The 23019-nt window shown below is 41.6% G+C and overlaps 1 long non-coding RNA gene across 1 annotated transcript in view; it reads left to right on the top strand.

The window, feature by feature from the left end:
* The window catches only part of LOC110363184 (uncharacterized), a 141726-nt gene that overhangs the window by 76004 nt on the left and 42703 nt on the right, over positions 1-23019 (top strand). The gene's annotated exons all lie outside the window — the stretch shown is intronic.

The following is a 23019-nucleotide window of genomic DNA, read 5'->3' as shown; positions in this document are numbered from 1 at the left end:
GAGCTACTGGATGATATTGATGAATGTTTGGATGCAGGTTCTCAGTCTTGTGGCAAGCAGAAACATGCTGAATGGCCATTTCCTCTCTTATTCCTTTGTTTCTCTTGTCTTGCTATGTTTTTTTCTACAGCAGGCAGAACCAAAGACACTTGACTGATACACTTTTGACACTGGAGCATATTTAAAGCTGTGGGTTTGCTTTCCCTCTGACCCGTAGTCATTATTGGAATTGAAGAAGGTGGTACGTAGTGGCTATCTTCCAACATCAGAAATATGTTTAAACATTCAGCTCTGTGGCAAGGAGTGTAAAGATGTGACTATGGTTAGAAACTACAGAAATTGTGTTATGCTAAGGGGAAAGAGTAAAAGATGCATTTGATCAGCTTATAATAACTGTAATAGGAAAGATGGAAGATTGTCTCAAATTTTATTCCCTTCATTATTCATCAAATAAGGTACAAGTCTTTGAATGAATTTAAATGACATTTTCTCATTTTTGTTTTAAGCGAACTCTTCTGAAACTGATAAATCCAGCTGCACAAATTTCATGTGAAGATCTTCTTTTCCCATGCCATCCTGATCTCTGTGGAACTTTGAACTTCGGAAGTTACATGTAAAACTATCATCCTTGCACTAAAATTGCTTCCATGTGTAAGAGACTATGCCAATACTGGCAAAGCATTATTTTTCATATATTGTACTCAACATGCTAAACCTCTTGGAATTTTTTTACTTGAATATTTTTTAGATCGTTTAATTTTTTTGACTAAGAAAAACTGTCTATGCAGGCAATGGCCCTCTGGCTATCGGTAGTCAATTAAATGTGGCATTCATATGTGATTTTTAAACAGCTGGTCTTAAGTGACTTCACAAGGATGTGTACTTAACATGAGATAACCTCTGCAGTTGCATTCACTACATCTGTTTATACTGTTATTGCATCAATGTGAGTCTCGTATTCTTGGAAGCATTTGGCATTTGCACTATGAGGCTCCTGTGCTCTTAAGTTCCCAATACAATGCATTGGCTTCTCAGAAATGAGCTGATGAGCTGAAAAGGGATAAAAGCGATTCATGCACAAGCTGGCAGATGTACGTTTGCTCTTATTAACCCTGAAATGACACCACATGTTTATAATTGATTTTTATAAGAAATAAGTGGCCTTCAGTTCCTCGATCCCTTTTAAATTACCTGAACTATTGCAGATCTATCTAGACGCCTATGTCAGTGTGCATTTTTAAGAAAAATGGTGGCTGCCTGAGATTATCCACACTGTTGAGGATGACGTTGAGACAGTTCTGAGGTTCTTTATGTTACGGCAATAGATTGCTTCATCTTCTGTTTGTGGTTTCCTGTACTGCCAGGTTTTGTCCTTCTGCCCCCTATGTATTTGTGCATTTAATTCTCCCTGAGAGCAGTACTTTGAACTTAACTGTTTCTGAATAGAATCCTACACGTCCTGTGTTTTTTCAAGGCCATTTTGAAGTCTGTTTCTTTCCTCTGTGGTGCTTGCAACACTTTGCAGCTTGTTATCATTTGTAAGACGTCTTTGCTACCTTATCAGCCAAGACAGTAATGAAAACATATAGTAAGATTAATACACGTCTAACATGAAAGTCTGCATAAGGTGTTTTTAGAATGTGAAATTACTTATGGTAATCTTATAGTGAAAATTACTCTTTGAATACAATTTTACAACTTGTTTTGTGGTCAGCATACCAAATCTGTAACATGACAATATCTCCATGTTTGATTATGGGAATGTTGTGTGAGAAAGTATCCAAAGCCTTACTAGACCAATACTTGTATCATCTCCATGGTATCTCCTACAGCCACAGGGTATTTTTCCTTCTAACCATCCTAAGAAAGGGGTATTTGCTATGTGCTTGTTGTTCAGTTCAGCAGGCTATTTATTGAAAATAGAAGTATTGACATAAGCAGGTTTTACTTGAGTGAACAAAATGTAAGGATTCCCTCAAAGGAATGTTTTATTCACTTAATAAACATTAGGAAACAGTCAAATAGATAGATAAATAAAATTCTTCTGAACAACCTAGCTATGCCCTCAAAGCTGGTGGTGCTGTAAAACATAGATATCTCTTACAATTAAATACTTCAAGGTTGCTGAGAAGAGAATGCTGATTGTTACCTACCAAACTGAAAGGAAGTTACAGCTTTAATAAATTTGTCTGGATTGCAAGTTGTAACAAGAAAAATTCAATTAATTATAAATTCCCTGCTTCAGAGGCATCTTAGAAGGGCTCTGAATAAAGATGTAGTTTACAGCAGCTGCCAGAATCGTATTTCTCTCTCTCTCTTTTTGTTTTTTTTTTTTAATTTCAGTTTGTAGTTTGTAGGAGAAGTAGACAGTGTGTCTGATTGTCAGGTAGCTATGTGAAGAGTTCTTTGTATATGCAAATTCAAAACCAAATGTATATTCTTATTAATTTAACTCAATATATTCTGCAATACAGATGAAGCCATGAAGTGTGTCTGCTGCTTCTCTTCTAGGGTGAGGTAGGTTGATCTACTGACACAGTGAGAAACTGTTCCTTGTAAACGAGCAAAGTCCCTGAGCAGTTCCTACCTCAGCACAAACACATTGACTTTGCCACCTTATTTCCTTTTAACAATTTTCTTTTTTAACACCTCTCCAGTCTCTTATGGTCATAGATTGACAGTTAGCTCTTCATAACTTCACATAGTCATGGGTTAAAAGACATTTTGAACATTTTCATTTGCAGTGCATTTAAAGCAGTAGATCCTTGTATCTCTTCCACTGAAAGTCCTTTGCCAGGAGACCTTGATTTGGTGCTGCAGCCATGCAGGATCATGGAGCCGCTTATACAAAACCCAGGATGGTCTGTTGTTTCACAGCATAGTTTTGATTTCTGCAAAGCTTGTTTAGCAGTAAAATTAGGAGTCAATTAAGGCTGTTGCTGTATTGGTGCAGCATAGTGATATATCAGTTGCAACGTTTCCTTAGACTAAGATCAATTTTTAGAACTAAGGTCAACTTGAATGCAATAAAACTGATCAGAAGTCTCAAAAGCACAGTTTGTGATGAAAGACTGAGAGGAGCAGGTTTGTTTAGCTTGGACAGGAGAAGACTGAAGGGAAGGATGATAACAGTCTTCAAATACTTGAAAGGTCACTGCAAAGAGGAAGAAGATGACCCTTTGCTTGTTTCATACTTCTTGGCTTTTGAACCCAGTCCAGCAAGGTCACTAGATCCAAGTTGTATATTATTACTAGTGCTGCTGTGAAGTTATTGGTACTGTTGTCAGTCACTGAGCCAGTGGAGCAATTATGTTTTTGCTGGCTAAAGCTGAAATATCATTTGCAAGCTGTTGCCATATAAGTGACTGAATGCAGGAACCTCAGCCTAATACTCACCTCAGCAGCTGAAGGCAGGTCGTGATATCACACTCAATTAATCTTTTCTCTCTTCTCTTCTCTTCTCTTCTCTTCTCTTCTCTTCTCTTCTCTTCTCTTCTCTTCTCTTCTCTTCTCTTCTCTTCTCTTCTCTTCTCTTCTCTTCTCTTCTCTTCTCTTCTCTTCTCTTCTCTTCTCTTCTCTTCCTCTCCTCTTCCCTTCTCTTCCTCTCCTCTTCCTCTCCTCTTCCTCTCCTCTTCCTCTCCTCTTCCTCTCCTCTTCCTCTCCTCTTCCTCTCCTCTTCCTCTCCTCTTCCTCTCCTCTTCCTCTTCTCTTCCTCTCCTCTTCCTCTCCTCTTCCTCTTCTCTTCTCTCACTGTGTTTTGGGAACCAGCTAGGGTTAGCTGCAGTGGAGGTTTTTTATTTCGTGGTCAGTTGCCCACTGGAATTTGAGCTGTTCGGTCACAAAGGCTACTTAACTTTTAGTAAAAAATGAGGGGAAAAAATTGTGTAGGAAAATACTGTGGTTGTGCCCATAAGGTGTAGGTTCAGGTGCAGATGGCAGCTACCAGCTTGATCTAGAGCTCATTTGATGGCTTTCTGCCTGGAGAGGTTGCAAAACTGCCAAAGTTTTGCAGAGCTGATCAGTAGTAATCTTTTCTTTATTGCTAAAATATAGAATGACACAGCAGAGGGGGACTAATAACCTCTGCTCTTGTGCACAGGTGTGGAAAATCTACCTGTTGGGGTCACTCACTAATATTTATTTTTCCTTAGATTCTTAGGTGGTAGAGGCATATGCCTCTACTTAGGCCTCCTAGCCATTTGGTGAGGTGGCAGTTTTTAGTCTCGTGAAAAATTCTGGGATAGTAGGAAAATTGTAGAGTTCTGTAGGACTTTGGATCCCTTTTTACTGTTGTTTCTCCTTGCTAACTCTGAGACATCCTAGAATTCAGCAGCTGAATAGCTGCAGTTATGTGTTCAAAGCTAGTATGGCTGATTTGTAAATTTATTTTTTAAATCTGATATTTTGAATGTTCTGAGAGAGCTTGAGCAATTTTTGTTTTTTCTTCCTTTTCCAAAGTATCTCCACTCTGAAATCTGCAGTGACCATCAGATTGCCCACATATTTAATCTAGTGGGCCTTCTGACCCATGAGTCATTTGGTGGATGTCCAGCAGTATGTCAGAGTTTCAGATTAATAGGGTTTAGGACAAGGGAAGCCTGCAGATATTAGATATATTTACAAAAAAGAAGCAGTCAGCCTTTCTTAAAGTCCAAAATAATTTCCTTGCAGTGGAAGAGCAACTTGCAATTCTACTGTAAAACCTGTAGGCTATTTTTGGTGTTCAGGCATCTGCCATAGATTCAGATATGGTTTCACAATGAGCTTAAGACCATGCTGCTGTTGAATATCGTGGTCCTGCACTGCAGATATATTGGTGAGTTTTCACCTGGATCATCCCGTTGTTCTGATTTAGCCCCTGGCTGGGTGAGAGCTACAGCTGATGTGAGGGCAGGAGCAGACAGGGAGGGAAGGGCTGATGGCACCTGTGGAGGACACAGTGCACGGCTTGTCAGGGCGGCTGAGTGTGAAACTTTAGGCTCAGGACTGGGCTTAGGCCAGGCAGCAGGATCTGCACCAGCACCGTGTGCTTTGTCCAGTTCCTACCATGCACTGGCAGTGCTGTTTGCCCTATTTGCCCAACATGGTGTGAACTGTTTCTTTCGTAAGATCATGGGAACTTGTCCTCCTCGTGTTTTCAAATTCTGATTACCTAGGCTAGGTGAGTGAATGACTTTGTTGTCTCTCTTCTCTTTGCTTTTGGATTGACTCCTCTCTCAGTCTTGAAGAATCACGTTGTTTGCCAGCAATGCATTTTCTTTGCCCTTGCTAATTCTCAGTACTGTGACATGCCAGGTTCTCTATCAGCATACTAGGAATTAATTTTCTTGCTCCTTCCGGTTTCTAGAGAGAGAGAGGTCAGAGCATTAAAAAAAGGCAAGAGTTGGTGGGTCATCTTCTCTGGCTTCATGCAAACTATGTCTCCTCATGGACGTTTCTAGAGCTGCCTTGACTGGATTATCTGATTGCTGACACATTAATTACGAGTGACTCTGAGCGATAAGGTTCCACAGGTATCTATTGTCAGACTGGGCCATCACATTAAGAAATCATCAAATTAACTGCAAGCGACTAGAGTGAACATGAGCGGTGTTTTATTATTTATTTGGGGGTTGCTACTTCAATCCATGACATTCTTGCTGTGTATACAGTTACAACAAACAAGTGTCTGCATGTCTGCAGCAGAAAAGGGCAGTGTTAGGGCCCACAGGACTGCAATTCCATGGACACATGGACTAGCTAGGCCAGTCTTAGGTGGAGTCCTGTGGTTCCCTGTCACCAGGCACTGGCTCACACCCTCAACTTTGTACACATGAGATGAAATTGGTGGAAAATGCATCCCCTGAGAACTGTCTGGTGCAAAACAAAGGTGAAATCTATTTTTCAGCTGGGTAAATTCCCCAATCCTGTTTATTGTAAAGCTGCAAAAACATCTGTGTCTGCCAAAAGGAAATGGAAATATGGGATGGAAGAGATGGGTGGATCCATAAGGTGAGGGACTTCTGTCACAGGCAGAGCCAGCTGATGCTAAAACCAAGTGTTTGTTGAACAATGAATTAAGGCAAGTGGTGGCAAGTCTGTTTAAGCTGTTCTAAGCATCTTCTGGGCATGAGCCCCATCTTTCAGGCAGCTTATTCTAATTCCTAAATCTTCCAGGCTGCTGTTTGTGCAGTTGGGGAACTGACCCAGAGGAGAAATAGCAGGGTTTGGGTGGGGATTGGCGGTACAGTCAGTGTGAAACCTGTTCACCCTGGGACCTCTCAAACATCTGCCCTCATAAAGAAGAACAGGATAAAACTGCTGGTGGTGGGAAGAAGGTGGGAGTTGCTTAAGCCGACATTGCCACTAAAGAAAGGGATGAGCGAACTGAAGGAGACCTGCATTTGTTCATATGAGAAGGGCAATTATTGTTGCTACACTTTTTTTTTTTCTTTTTTTTTTTTTTTTTTTTTCCCAATTGGCTTAAAATTCTGTATCTTGTCTTGAGACAAAAAAAAATTCTCTTTTTCCAGTGTGGAAGCCAAAGCATTCATTCATATGTGCTGAGAGTCTGTTTCGTAACTCACATTTTCAGTCACTGGGCTTGTCTTTACTATTTTTAATTCTCTTCTGTAGCTGCTGTGTTTCTCCTGACTCTCTCTACTTAGTCTTATATGAGTCTATTTTTTTTTACTTTGTTTCATTCACTGGAGCACATTATCTGTTCTGTTTCATCCTTGCACAAGAATGATTGGATTCTGTTAGTCTTCCAGGGGAAAAACAGAAAGAAAAGGAACAAGAAAAAGGCTATGATCTGGAAAGTGAGGTTTATGCTCTAATATTTGGCTCTTAACATGTGTGAAATTCTCTTTGCTAGTCATGGACCCATCATCATATAACGGAAGAAGTAGACTGAAATTGAGATCAGATTAAATAATAGTTCTCTAATTACTGTTCTCAGTACTTTTCTGTCATAGATATCCAACTGTCTTCTGTTTCAGGAGATGAACTGTCTTTGTGTATCACGAGGCGTGGTGGTAATGGTAACGACGTGGTAATGGTTTGCCATACGACCTCTTGCAGTGGTAGAAGAGGAAACAGGGATGAGTATCTGTGGTCCCCAGACCTTGATTTACACTTATCCATCTTTAAGCATATTTCTAGGCTCTGTCTTGGAGTTGTCTTGCTTACCTATCAATGCAGCTGGTTAAAATGACAGAACGTGAATCCTGGAAGCATGGGGGATGTTTACAGTCCAACGGGATACAAGTTAATATCCTAATCAGTGCACTTACACTTGCTACCCACAAAGTATATTTTCTTTTGACGTCCTGTGTGAGGGATTGATTTCTACATGCTACATAATTCTAGTCAGCTGAACAGTTTCCTGTAACGGTGATGAAGCCAAAGTTTGCACCATTCAATATGGGTCCATCATGTAATACACTCTTACCTATCATGAGACCTATCTGTGCAAAATAGATATCTGGTGTAACCATATACTGGTGTGAGCTGCGCAGAGCTGGTGTCACACTCTGAAGTCATCCATTATTTTCAGAAGGCTTTGCTTGTCCCGTCTGCCTAGCCTCTCAAAAATAGGTTTATATTAATAACTTTATGGTAGGCATTTTATGTTGAAATACATTCCTACTATATTGGGATTTTCATCCATCCAATAAGTGTCCACCATGATAAACAATAGAACACAGTGCTCACTAAATTTAGAGGAGAGATTCTTAGTCTTAAATTATTCACCAAAATCTTATTTATTTTTGTCACTATTGGCTAGCTTTTAAGTAGTGAATGAATTCTTGAGTAGATCTAAAGAAGAGCCTGTCAAGTGATTGGTATTTGAATTCAATAGCTTCATCAAGACCAAGATTCCAGCAGAAATGAAGGAAGTCTTTCTTCATTTGTCAGTCTTTATAATTGAGACTGAAGCAGAGTTATAAATTACATCTTTCCTCTACTGGGAGCTATTAATGGTGGATAAGTGTTTGTTACACTATGGTGTTATCCCTTCTGTTGATGTTTTTCCATGCTCACTTACTCAAACTTCCTGTGCTGCTGATTTTAATTCCATATGGATGTGCAGTGTCATAAGAAATCATCTGTGCTCGCACAATGAAAAATTTCTTATGAATGGATTATGACAAAGTTGTACTTTTATAGCAGCTAGAGAAGCTATGAAATTAACAATTGATTACCTCACTTTTCAATTAGTCTTAGCACTGTGACAGGAATATTACTGCTCAGCTTCTCTGCCTTGCTAATGAGGGAAGACTCAGCTACTGGGAGAGATTCAGGTCTTATCTTCATTAGGTGCTAATTCTGTATTTAACCTGGGTTTTCTCCTTCAACATGGGATACACTGTTGAATCTAAAGCAACTGTCAGAGTTACACATGAAAGCACTGTCATAAGCTACCTTGGTCACCTTTTATCAACTGTTACTGCCAGGTGGATTCACTGATTCACATGTACTCATACAAAAAAGTAATCAGTCTTTTAACACCTACCCGCAAGCCTTCTGGGCACTCATTCCCATACACTACCTACCTGTGCTGGCTCTCTCTTTGCATCAATGGCCTGAAATTAGAGACAGAAAACCTCTTCTTAGCATCTATTATCCCAACCTGCCTACATGTCTTCATTTTCCTTCATCTCTGCAACTCAAGCACCAGAACAGTGGGCCCACAGGAACCCAACATTCTTTATACTAATTGCTTGATGGCAGGAGCACATCAGGTGTTTGGTGTCAGTCTGAGCTGAAGAGAGCAAATCACTTAACAGTGAAGGAAGAACACTGAACATCAAGCTGCTGCTGTTTGACCAGAGAGTTGGGGGATCTGAAGATCAAGGTAGAGGAGAGATAAAGGGGTTGAGGGTAGTGGCAGAAAATCCAGTGGTAAAACTTGCAGTGATGAAATGGGCTGTACACTGGGTTCCCTGGGAACACAGGGCAAGGGCAAAGGTATCCATGTCAAACACGACTTCTGCAAAGACCAGTCCACCCAGGCAGCCAGCAAAGGGACAGGGAGAGAAAGAAAGGGGGAAGTAAGTGGCCCTACCCTGCCCTGGAAAAAAGGTCAGCTTTGGTCTACAAGACATATACCACACAAAGATATAAGCAGCACAGATTACGACTCAGCATCTCAGGCCAGGAAGATGGAAGCAGTTGTCTTGATTCCTGTTTCAAAGGACAGTGTGAAACATAAAGAGTATGCTTCATCTTGAAAGGTCATCTTCAGCTTTCTGTTTGGAGATAGCACCATTTGCCAATGGATTTCCTACTTTCTCCTTCATTCATCCTGATCATGCCATGTAGACTGTTTGGTTTAGGGTTGAGGGGGCAGAAAAAAAAAGTGGTAGCTCATTGTTGGGTAGTTTTTCTATATGACCACAGCGGTAGCTCTAAGTTAGTGGAATGGCTCTGCTAGGGTTGTAAATACTACTCTTCTCTGCTAAGTTCTGGAATCCCTTTTTCATTCCTGCACTTCAAAATAGCTGTGAAACAGAGGAAAAGGAGGAAAACTAGCTCTTCTCAGCAGGTGAATTATTTGATAATTCACCTGAGAAACATTTATGTAGGACTTAAAACATTGTGTCTATGTCTTGATCAAATCTAAATTGCCAGGTGTTGAAATGACTTGCCTATTTAGACAGCCTGTAGAATATCATATACCAGACTATTGTCTAGCTGATTTTAGTTTACTTCTGGAGAGGAACAAGACAGATTTTTTTCACTTGCTAGACTTCCAGTCAGTAATTCTTTTGAAAGAAAAACATCTTTTGTTTGCTTCTGTAGCTTGCAGTCCCTGTCCAGTCACCTGATTACCTGACTTCCTTCAGTGCAAGATAAAGATTTCTGTGATACAAATGGGAGGTATCAATTCATACACTGTAAATAAACAGATTTCTTTTTTCTTTTGCTGTGGTATGTAAGGGCGAGGTTTCACAGTAGATCTAAAGGTCACTGTCATGTGAAAAAGCTCATTTCTCTCATTTCTCCCTCTGTTCCTCTCTTCTTCCTCTTCCTCCTGTCACCAGCTGCACAACTCTCTCCTTCTTTCATGGCACTCATCGTGCTCTTGATGGGACAGCTGAGCTCACTGAACCCACAAAAAACTAACTCAACACAAGAAAGGGAATATTCTTTTGAGAATTCAGTGAGTCAGATGAGCTCAGTTGAGCTGCCAAGACCATGCAAGAGATGGAGCAGGAATGCAGGGAAAGGAATGGCGGAGGAGGCAGCCCACCCCGTGTAGCAGCAAGATCTGGCTGTTGGATCTGGCCAGATGCAACGTGAAACCTTACCTGAATGGAAGCTTGCAGAAGTCTGAAAAAGGGCACAGCATAACCACCACTACTGTCTTCTACTGACTGACCTACCCACCTCCTTTGCTTCAACAACTGTTATGAATAATTAGAAGTTAAATTTAACTCCAAATTTCTTCGCTGGGGACAAGTCCTTCTAAGAATAATTCTCAACAGACAGAAGATTAATGACAGAATGAGCAAACAACAGGAGCCAACAGACCTCAAAAAGAACAAAGATGCGACTAATGCGTCTTCTAATCCCTAGGAGTGGGTCCTTCTCTCTATTATATTTGTACATACTTTGACCAAATTAGGGCAGCTACTTTTTTAGCATCAAGGATTTTCAATGCATGTGGAAAAAAAAATAAAAGAATGTTTATTTTTGTAACATGCACATAAGGACTGTATCTACATACAAAGTCACAACCCCAGTGCTCCATACCACAACCCAAATGTATGACTTTGTCCTCCTTTCCAGGTGCTCTGAATGGGTGAGAGAAGTTGTATTCCTCTCCGTCTTTGCTCTGGCAGCTGCATTGCTCGCTGTGGCTGTGTACAGCCTCAGGGCAGGCATAAAACATGACAGAAGAATGCTGACGTTGCAAGTGTGAGCATACTGTAGCAGGGTAGGCCAGCACATGTGGATAAGCTCTGATTAATTACCTCTAGCACTAGCAAAAGTTAAGACAAAGGTGTTTGCTTTGTGCCTCATGCAGGTACCCCAGCAGGTACGTTATTTCTCTGCCTGGCAAGTGATGCTGGGATGATGAATGCACTAATATTTGTGTAGCACCCTTGCTATGCTTACTAAGTCTTGAACTGACTGACTCATCAGGGTAAGCTATGGAAGGGGTGAGCAGGGACATAGTCAAATCCATAGAGAGGTAGCTCCTCCAAGCTGGAAGTCAGGGAGATGGTGTGTGGTTTGAAGGTGTTTGTGTTGTAATATGTCCCTGCCACAGTGTCTTTGCCATTTCTGTGGATAGACTTCAGCACGTTCCTGTATCAAAATTAAAAGTGCTCATTTAACAGTTAAAATAAACTGCATTTTATCATCTTGGGTAGTGCTGTTCTTCCAGTGTGATGCCCTTGGAGGATATTGCTTTAGATGGATTTTAACGACAGGCATTTCTCCTCCGCTAGATTCTCAGCAGACAGGGATTAGGATGCGGTACTTGGCTGAAGCCATCCTGCTGACAGATCGCAGTGACCTTGCTGTGACTTCTGTTCTGATCTCACTGGCACTGCTGGAATTTGACACACTAGAACATGAGATACTGGATCCATTATACCACTAATTGGTATCCAGAGCATTGTGTTCCTGCCTCCTTCACCATCTGATGTAGGTGGCAGATAGTTCTAATTTATCTTTGCCGTGTGATTTAGAAGGCTTAAATCTCTGTCATCAACCGGTTGATGCCCTTATCCTTTCATGTGGCTGTCTTTATCATATTCAGGTGAACAAATTGACACAAGCTTGTATTGCAAGCGTGGTTGGTCTCCTTATTGCTGCGTGCTTTTCTGAAATGGAAGGAAATTGCTCACTGAACACAGATAAAATACACTAAATATTTTCTCATGCATCTTTTGAGGATGATTTTGAAATATTTTCTTTATTCGTCAAGTGTACAGTAGCATGATATTTTATTTCTACAAGGTTATTTAATTTTTTGACTGCATAGATTGGCTTTTATTTTTGTCTAGCAGTAGTGTGTAAGGTAACACAGTAGAAAAATTCATATCCTTAACCAAAATATTTCAGAGTTTGCTCAGAATGGCAGGTGGGTTTTGTTTGTTTGTTTGGTTTGTTTTGTTTTTGTTTTGTTTCTTGGCCAATAATCACAAAGCTGAACAAAAAGTTCAACAAACTGAAAGAGAAAACAACTCCATGTAGCATGATGTCTATAGCACTTTGTTTTTCCCAATGGACAAAAAAAAAAAAGACAATAGTTTTCTGAAGTCCAGTATTGTCAGTCCTACAAGTTGATGTTTCATGCTGTTAATGTAATCATTAGGGAAGTTTATGACCCTGAGGAATATGACTTGCAAATGCATTGGTATCAAGAGGAAACAAATAAGTCTGGCCTTGAGGGAGCAAAGGGAGCAGTTGTAAGCAGCACACTACCTGATGCAAGTAACAGAAAAATACATTGTGGATTTATTACTGCAGCTTTGCCATCTGAAAGTAATAGTTATTTCTTTGCAGTACTGGTTAAACACTGATGGTTAAATCTACAGGGGGACTTGAGCATTGTCGAAGTGACATCTCAAAGGATCCCGGCTCCCCAGGTGGAATTCGCTGCCCTCTGTTGGACCCCGTGGCTCCAAGGGCATCTGTGGAGAGGCAGGTGTCTCGAGAGTAAGGTGCAAAGCAGTCTGCAGCTACCTGAAATATCAGACACAAAGTATTGAACCACAGAGCAGCTTTGAACCCTACTTCTTTCTCCTGGCTCATACTAGGCTGTAGGAGTATGCTTTGTCTCAATGAGAATCCATATCCTCTTTTTAGGTACCTAAGTTCACCCTTTGAAAATGGGGTAGGTGAGCACTGATGCGTAGAAGTTAGAACGCAGATGGGCTGTGGATGGCTGGGGACAACTCCCTGCTGGGGAGGCTGTTTCTCATCCTTGATTCGAGGACTGTTCATACATTTTACAGTAGCCTGCCCACAAGACCCAGTCCTCCGCCCGAAGAGTCCTATGTGGGTACAAGAATTTCCAAATCTTAGAAAGAGGGTAAGGGCAACTGATGGGAGAGCTTGCAGTGCAAACCACAGAGTGATTATCAGCATAAGTGCTAATGCAGCTCACATCTCTGAAGTGGTTTATTATAACTGTACCACGTTTTTCCTTTCTCTGAACAGGGAGTAGTTGGCAAGCTATAGAAGAGAACTCCTGATAATATTGACAAGGTGAATTAATGACTCTTAAACTGTACTAATGATGCTATTTCAGAATGGAGTTAAAGCAGGAATGTTCAAAAAGAGTTTAATGCACAGGACATGTTGAGGACCAAGGTCTCTCTTTTATCGTTTCATCTCACTGATTATTTTTTAATGGCCTACAAAACCTGACAGATCTGAACAAGCAGATACTCTTTATTGGGACACATTGAAGATTGATTTCCTGATCTTATTAACTCCCTTTTTGAGTACAGGTGCACACAACTAAAGGCAGGTTTATTTCTTCAATAAAGATGTGACAGAGATAAGGTGGTAATAATACTCTTTTCCCTGACCTTAGTCACATGACCTAAACTGGGATTAGAAAATCCCACAGCAGAGGTTATCATCTGCTGAGTACAGCAGTTACAGTTCACAGTGCTTTTTAACAATGATCATACAGCTGAATTTAAAGCTTTAGGCAACTGTGTGGAATGATGATAAACTACTGCCCAGTAGTTTGGTGACTTAAGAACAGACTACACATGCAGTTTACCTATTTGTTTTTTCTAGATCATATTATGGTTGAAGAGCATCTTGGTCCCCTTTTCTGTTGTATCCAGGCTCCTCATATGTCGATTGCTCCTCGTAAGTGTATCTTGATTAATCCTCACAATTTCCTTGGCCTTTCTCATGTCATCATAAGTATTTGAAATGTAGACAAGAAAGAGGGAGCTCTTTGTTTTTTTACACAGGAAGAGTGTTAATCAAGAGACAGTTGCTCAAATCATTATAAATTGCAGGATTCTTTACCAGGCAAACTGTACACAGCAGTGTTTAGTACTTCAGCAAGGTATCATATTCAAAACTATTAAGACATCACAAGATGACCTGATTCTTTTTCTTAGAGGTTGGTTAGACTTTTTTCAAGAGGCTGGACCTCTCAGAGGTTGGGACCTCAGGCTGTGGTTCCACACTATGAGGCTTCTGGTGGTAGTGCCAGATAAAGGAGCTCCTGCTTCCTTCTCCTGGTACCTTCCTTCCCCTGCACTGCAAGGAACTAGTCCCTCGGTCACCCAACACAGAAGTCACAAACCAGATCAAGGAAATATTCCATGTTAAAAAATAACCTTTGTTTTGTTTTTCGGAAGTGGAGATGCAGGGGTGGTGTTTCACAGTGCTTGGCCAATGGGAGGTGAAGGTGGAGCTATAGGACAAGATGTTTCTGCCAAAAATTGGTTACTGTGGAACCATGGTTTCAGATTTCCCATCTTCCCTAGAAGGAACAAACTCGTTTTCTTTCCTCTTTACTGCCTCCTTGGCCTTACTTAAAAGGGACCTGAGACCTGCACTACTACTATTTAACCATTTATTTCAATAAGGCCATTGTGAGAGCATTCTAGGTTCACTCTATGAGCAGATTAAAGTATTTTATTTCACTATTGGCCACTTAGGCCTTGAACGCACACTGATTATTACCTACTTCCTGTCTTCAGTTGTTGCTGAAGAAGTCATTTTATTGAATTGCTTAAGCATAGCACGGCCAAAGGTTGGAGAAGCTATAAAACCACAGGTAGCTAAAAATTCTCCAACCTAAAGACAAGTTTGAAGAGTGATATCCTATCATTAACAGCTTTGCAAATGGAAAAACAGACTCTGTTAATCATTGTGAATAGTCTGCTCTGAAAAGTTCAGATATTGTCACCAAGGAGTGGTCCAGTCCACCCCTCATTAGGGTGATGAAACTACTTCAGAGGGCCGAGGCCAAACCTTCAAGGTACAACCAGTTATCCTGCATTGCTGGGGTGTGGGCCTTTTCCTGCACCCTTGGGAGGACAACAAACCAAAGGTGGTGCTGGCTAGAAAAGCAGAAGTTGCCCAACTGAACAGCGGTTTCCACAAACCAAAGTGTAATCCCATAATCCGGGGAGAATCCCCCCACTCCTGTACAGACTGTGAATTCCCTCAGGCCTTGGTACCATGACTGCTCCTGCCCAACATTCCTCCTCCTGGGTCACACAGTTGTACAAACCTGAGCCAGATGACAGACAGGCACATGACAACATTTCTGTTGAAGGCATTCTGGTGTGAATATTGGCTTTGGGTGTTTATTCAGGCTTTACAGTGGCCCTGCAAAGATGGGCAGTGCTTGATCTGGTGTGAAATCTGCCAGGGAAAAATTAATCCATCAAAAATGCTTTATTGTATTTGAACCAGCCGAGTGAATTTATACTGGATGAGCACCTAATGTCCCATGGCCATGGCACTTCTGGGTCCATTTGCTGTTGCCTTAGAGGAGAGTTTACCATACCCTTGAAGATTTGTAGACCAGAAGAAGTGGGACTGGATGCATTTAGGGCAAGTCGTACTGAGGGCGTTTCTCTGATAGGTGGAGAGGAGCTGGGTTTGGAGCTGATAATCAAGACGTTTCATGAAAACTGTGCTGTCGGGAAAGAGACAGGGCACAGGATCTCTGGATTCAAAAAGGCAGTGGTGGGAAGCCCTCTTACTAATCAATGAAAGCAGAAGGTGGGTCTGTCTTGTATTACAGAGTGAAGAGAGCTCTTACCTGCTGTTGGACAGGTGTCCCAGAGTAACTCCTCTAAGGGGTACTGCTTAAAACACCCTACTTCATCAGTTTTATTGGGTCAGGGGCAATGTAGCTGGGTACTGTTATTTGAGTAATGAGCTGTGTGCATCTGTGTGTACAAACACAAGCAAGGCCGTGTCATTATCTGAGAAACTTAATATCTAGGTCTAGACAGGCATGGTCTATACTTTGAAGGTTCAAACTGGAAGCACTACTTAAAAAAAGTTTAATTACTATCCTTGGAGCCTGGTTCTCGCCCAGCACTGCCTGGTATCAACAGCTATCTGCTGTCTACCATTCCCTGCTCTCTAAAAATAGACTGAGATACAGGCCATATAAACTGGAGGCATAAAGCGGTAGGATTAATTTTTTTTTTCAGGGTAAAAAGGCAAAGGCATAGCTTAAAATGCAGACATAGGAGTGGTGAGTTTGTCATGTTACCTTTAGAGGAAAACCCTATTAAACATTTACTCAGGGCCTAGAGATTCCCAGATACGTTTATCTAGAAAAGGAAGATAAATTTAAAAATAAAGTTAGGAATAGCTGTTTGTAAGTAGGCTAAGTATCTCACAAAATGACTCAGCCTGTGGGGAAAACATGTCAATCTCCACGTCAGGCTGGTCTGCCGCTCCCTCCTCACAGGTGAATGCTCTTGGGAGTGGTGACTTGTCCCGCTCCTTTGCTGGGTAAGCAAGGAGCAGCTCGGCTGAGGAAATACTATTTCTAATGCTCTGTTTGTAACCTTGAGAAGATCTCCATGGCAACAGGAGTTGCTGAATAGAGTTGGCCATGACATTTTGACAGAAGTTTTCCGCTAGAAAATGCTGTTTTAATGCAGAAGGATTGGGGAGAATGATTTGATGTTGATGATATTTTGGTCTCAAAAAAATTGGGGAAAATCTGAAAAATGTCATGGAAGGAAGAGGTTTTTTCTATTTTAAGCCTGCCGCTTTCCCTCCTGGGAGCTTTCATGTCAGGAAACAAGACTACTATCTCTTCCTTTTCTATTTTGGGACTAGTGGTTGAATTCCCAGTTCATCTCCTCTTTTCGACTGTTTATTGTTAATACTTTTCTGAAAAGGCTCTAAACAAAACAGGAGATGAGAGAAGCTGTAAATCCTCAAGTATCTAAAGTATTGGGTTTTTTAAGTTCTATTTTAGGAATGAGAAATTCTGGAATAAAAGCAAAATAATACAGTGGAAGAGTGTACTATAATTACTTACCCATTCTGTTTTGAATAGTTGATTTTATACCATATGGCCTAAAATCTCAGATTAAAACTCACTCTTCTTTGCTCTTCATGTGTTATCTTCCTCTCTTCCCTTCACTCCTAGACCTGAACTGCTGGATGTAGTGACAGCTAGAGACACGTCATTGCATATCATATCCTCTCACCAACATTATTAGTTTCACTGAGGAAAGGTCTTGGGACCTGCAAATGCCAACCTACTGCTTTGTCTGTTTTCCCAGTGATGGCTCCTTATGAAACCAGTGCAGAAAATAGTACAGGTAATGAATGTTCCTGTAGAGGCAGTTTTCACAGGTTTTCTGCTTCATGACTTCTTCCTTGCCCATTCAGTATTAAGAATATGAATAAAGATGAAAACAGTAATTCCTTGCAGTCAGAAAAGACAGGGAAATACACACCTGTCTTCCTCACTGTCTTCAGCTAGAATGACATTTTTAAGAGCTTCACTGGGGATTTTTGGAGCTGGACTCGGCACTTGAGATCATTAGTCAAATTTGCTGATTATTTCAGCCACTTGACGGACTGCTGCCACTAGTTGCCATTTCAGCATCACCTCTCCTCACACCGCTCAGCTGCTGAGATTACAGCAGCCTTCCCATGTGCTTGCTTTCCCCCAGCCTTGCTGGGTCTCTTGGAGGATTGTCTTTTTCCAGGGTTTCACAGGTGAACATGGGACTGTAACTGCACCACACAGGGCCAGGTGGTGCCTGCACTCCTGAGCAAGTGCTGGATGAGTTTGCTCTGGGCTAACAAGTCCAGTGAAGTGGTAGAGGGTCAGACTGCTGTTGGAAACACAGCAGTGGACTGATTTACAGACAGGTACTGATGCAGTCAGCTGTAGCAGGAGTCCTAAAGCTGGAAGCTGCTAGCGGTACTGCAGCTACACCAAAGCAGTGGTACACACAACAAAATCCAACCTGCTGTCTTTTATCCTGGAGAGGACGGGAAGCAGATATTTTGGCAGCTGACACCCAGATAGCTCCTCCTGCACTTGCATGTTATCCAGCCCAGAGTCAAGAACCTCTGCTGCTGCTGCTGCCAAGGAAGAACACAACTCCCATTGCAGGAGCCAGCCACTACCAGCAACCTATGCACATTTGCATGGTGTGGACTCGTTTTATGTAAACTTGCCATGCAGGAATGTGCCAAGTCACTGGAGGTGATCATACCATGTAGCAAATACTGAGAAAGGTAACATGATTTGTCAAATAAGGTATCTGGAGAAAGTGTTAAGTTTTCTAACTGGAATAGCTAAGATGAATTAAAAGATGGTGGTGAGCAGAGAAACAAATAGCCCAAGGTCACGGAGCATGTTAGTAGCATACTTGCAGTGAGCACCCAGTATCCTAATTGTCAGACCATTTTCCTATCATCTAATCCATAGACTAGCGTTTTAGGTTCAGTGGGCTTACGTCTGCTTGGGGTACATTTTTCCTGGAAACTGTTGTCTCTGCTTACCTCAAACTACATCACACCACAGGGTTTGCACTTGTTTTGGCCACTCAGCATCTTGACTCTGGTGTTAAAACTGGCAAAGGGGCAGATGATAGCCCCTTTGTCAAGGCTGACTGATGGAAAAAGGCACAAAGCCAACATCAAATGCCAGCTCTGATAGGAGGTTGACGCAAAAGAGACTGAGGAACCAAATAGGATTGCTGCTCTGATTATATAACCTGGAATATTTTTTTGTAAATGCTCAAACCGACATGCATTGTGTTTTGGCATGTGTTTGTCAGTGCCCTTGTTTTATAGCCTTGCTGAAGACTCATTGACAGATGGCACTCAAGAGAGTGCTTATTATAGGTGTCAGTGTCCAACTCAGATACAGTTTCTGAAAGCAAAAGGTGTTTGGGGGTGGAGGGTTCTGATGCACTGCCAAAGCATTTTGTAAAAGGTGCTTTAGTGGTACTTCATATTCTTCAAAAAGGGAAGGTATGTGGGAGATGAATGAGGAACATTGACTCTCACGGATGTTGAGTCACCAGATGATTCTGGTAGACGGTGAAGAGCATTTAGGCAATAGAAGAACAAGAAAACAGGAATTTAAAGGGCATAAACACTGCGTCCAGGGGAGGCAGGATTTGGGCACTGCCTATCTAACCTGATATTCTCGAGAATGATTTCTTGTCACAGCTTCTTACCTGGAGGTTAAGTGTGTTGTAAGTGAACCCAAACGTAGGGTATCTCGTGCTTTGTAGCACCGTTCTACTTGTGGGACAGGGATCTTGGGGCTGACAGTCACCCAGTGCAGGCGGTGCCCTAACCGGTGGGTGCTTTTCCATGGGGGGCAAACATGGTGGGGAGAGCCTGGTGCTGGTAGCAAGATCCATCAACAGCCCCAGACTGGGGGAGTGATGATCCAGGCACAGGATCCATCCAGGGTGCCCATCTGGGAACAAAAGAAGACGGGGCCAGAGACAGGGTTGAAGACAAGGCTGCAGTGTGGATCAGAAGTCCATGAAGGAGTCAGAGCTAGAGGCTAGCACTCCTATGGCTTTGCTGGCACGGGGGCTGATGGCTCTGGGCTGAGCTGAAATGGGGTCCTGAGCCATGGGCAGGGTTGTGGGAGAGGCCGTACATGAGGTTCATCAACACCAGTAAGGCCTCTTGGTCACTTAGGACCCTGACGTTCTGACATAAAAAGGTGTGCTTTTGCTACAGGATGACTCATGCAGTGGCTGTCCAGTTTTACCAGAAGGAGGAAACAGAGGTGATTGCAGCTGCAGCACATGCGAAGAGTGCTTTGTCTCTATGTATGAGTTTGCAGTTAGGTAGATAAAAGTAAAGGATGCATTCCTTATTGTGCTGTCATTAAACCCTTTATTTAGTGGAGATATCTGGTTCTCAGTGTAGCTACTCTTTCTAGCTCTGAGGCTAAAGGATTTGCAGGCTCTGACTTCTTCCCACATTTTTGGGAGCCAGGACATGGCAGTCTAGTCATCTCCAGTTCCCAGTTTCTGGCTGGCGTGTGTTCTAGGTAGCAGGGATTCAGGCTCCCAATTGATGCATTTGGGGACAAGATAGCAGGCAGGCTGAAAAACAAGCATAGTCAAGGGATTCACTAACCACAGGCACTTTGCTCTTTACATGTACTAGGGAGCTATACATATCACTGAAACAACGCAGGCCCATAAAGTACCTTTTGTGGAAGTCTGTGGCAGAGACAAATATAGAATCCATTTATTCTTGGAAGCGTTCAGCTGTGGAATGATCCTTTCTCTTCTGGAAGATATAAATCTACTTTACCACACACTTTACAACGTCTACAGTAAAAGAAGCAAGTCTGAAGGGCCAATAGTCTTCTCTGGAAGGCGTCTCCGAGTAGGATCTTGTGTGCACTGAATGAGGTACAGGGTCTTTGCAAACCAATGGTGTGTATTCCTGCAGTGAAAGATTGTACTGTAGAGCAAATATATTGTAGCGCAGGGGAGATGAAGATAAGGTAATGCAAGCAACTGCGTCATTTCCTAATTCTTTGCTGCAGCTTCAGCTTTATTTATTTATTTTTATCCCATGACAGGTTTGTTGTGTGCCACTCCACAGGGCTGAAGAGGCAAATAGAAAATGCTTCACAGTATGAGGCCTACTTTATTAGATTCTTAAACACTAAGAAGCAGCTTCACCAGCTTGGCAATTATGTCGATGCCCTGTGTAAGCCATTTGAAACCCTTAGATTAATTGGATGTATTCCCATCTTTCCTGTGTGCCCTCTGCAGAGCGGAGGGGGTTAGTTTGCCCGTGTCAGAATGGTGAGGGGCCTTATCTGAAGGCAACTATATCCTAGTGGGCTTCAATCCTTCTGGCTTGTGTAGAGAGCTTTTTCCTGTTCACCCTAACTTTTTTCATCAGTTTTGAAATTAAATCCTTAAGATTCCTGTCCCAGGCTACCTTCCTGCCCATCTCCTCTCCTGCCCTGTATGTGAGAAAAAGGCCTTCTCTTACACAAGGCTATTCCCTGCTAAGCTTCAAACTTCTGTCCCCAGATATGGGGACATAAAGGTTTCCAAAGGAGAAGTTTACCTGCATTTTTTTTAATATGAGTAAAATGTGAGCAAAGCTGGCTTTTCTTTGGATTTATTCTTACACATTGTTGGACTATTTTGACTGATATTTTCTTAAAGCAGATGTCCAGCTGGAAAATTTAAGCTAGGGGGATGGAGATCTGGCAAAGTATTCAGAACTAAATAAACACCATGGAATGGGAATTGTCAGACAATGCTAATTATAGGTGTGGGAAGCAGCGGTAACAACCAACATGGCAATTTCTGCTCTCTCTCTGTTTTGCAATTTAATGCTCTTATGCTCTGTTGCCTAATTTTAGAGGAAATTCACAGTAGCAGTTTACAACCAGGTAATGCTTATAGCCATCTGGAACAGAGATTATCTTAAAATGGGAAGTAGAGGAAACATTTTTCCATGTGGTTGTGACGCTGTCTGTTCCTGACCTCTCTAATGACTGGAATTTAGGGAAAGCAATCATTAGAGGGAGGAGAGGAAGGAAATGCAGGGGGAGAAGGTGGAGCAGGACAGAGTGTCAGAGCCAGCAGAGTCAGTAGGTACACAGGCACAAGCAGGACCAAGGATTCACAGTGAGTGAGAAGCAGAGTCAATATGTGGATAAAACCAGTATCAGGGAGTGTAAGGAGCATGAGGAAGGGAGGAGAATGCAAAAAATTACTTTGAAGAAGCAAAAATGACATGAATGGGTAAGAGAGGCTAAATAAAAACTATGATTTGAGACTAATAAAAACCACCAACAAACATGCATGGTGGTCCAGTCCTGTTCAGAGAAGCTGCTATCTATCCCTTAAGTTATGGCAAAGAAGATCAGCTGCTACTTTTGAATTATAGTAAGTATTTGCTCTGAATAAAGGGCAGGGGGAAGGGAGCCTATCCACAAGGTATTGGACTGAAATCTATGCTCTTCATAAAAAAAGAAGAAAAATAATTTGCATTTCTGTAGCTTTTTTTTTTTTTTTTCGGTCCATTAGTACATGAATCCTGCCCAGTGCTTTTATTCAGCCCATCTTACCTGCCTCTGCTTTCTGCCTATGAAATCTGTGAGGAGGTTCTGCAGGGTTTTTGGTGAGAAGAGTCTTCAGAGCTCAAAGATGCTTTGTGTAGCAGCTCATAAATTCCTAACTATGCAAGCTTTAGGATGTGGCAACAGGTAGTTATTTAATTTCATTATTTTTAGTATAGTCCTGTAATCAGATCAATATTATCAGACTGACCAGCGTGAATGATAAAGACAGGCATAGTTTTGTGTCAACTGTCATTAACAGTTGTTCATTCACTTTAATGTCATCCCACGTCCAAATACCATAAAAATAGATTGCATTACATCTGGATGGAGTCAATAGCACAACGAAAATTTGTGTGGTTGTGTTGTGTGACAGTCACTCTCAAAACACTGTCATAGTTCATCACAGTAGGAAGGTAAAGCAACAGTACAATTTTGAGTGGGGAGAGGAGAGGAATGGAGAGGAAAAGGAAAAGAAAGTGGTATATTGTAAAGATAGTTACCTGCCCGTCAGAAGTAATATTGAACTTTGTAGATAATGTTTTGCATGGCAGAAAATCACCAAGTCTCTCTTGAATATAAAAATCATAAAAATTCCTTTGAAAATATTCATATTGACACCAGAACCAGAAAAGAAGTTAGGCAGGACTGTGTGGGAACCCACCTGGGGTAAGGAGCACTGGTGGCCTTTGAGAGTCTTTAGCTGCCTCAAAAAATGATGGGCTTATGCTTATAACTAGAGAAAAAACACAGTTTAGAACAGAAGTTCATATCTCTCACTTCATTAGAAAAGGATAAATTTAATCGCAGTGCAGAACTATGCATTATAACACTGGTTTTGAAATATATCAAAAAGGAATGTCTTGCAAATCTGAAAAAGTTCTGAACAATGGAAATCTTGAGGAGGATCAGTACACAATCAGCTTGACTCCAATGTTACAAGACCCTTACACTGTTTAGGGTGTAATTCTCCAGCT

Source organism: Columba livia, chromosome 1 (genome assembly GCF_036013475.1).
Source record: "Columba livia isolate bColLiv1 breed racing homer chromosome 1, bColLiv1.pat.W.v2, whole genome shotgun sequence".
Lineage (NCBI taxonomy): Eukaryota > Metazoa > Chordata > Aves > Columbiformes > Columbidae > Columba > Columba livia.
Note: the sequence above shows the minus strand (reverse complement) of the source record. Positions and strands in the feature narration are given on the sequence as shown.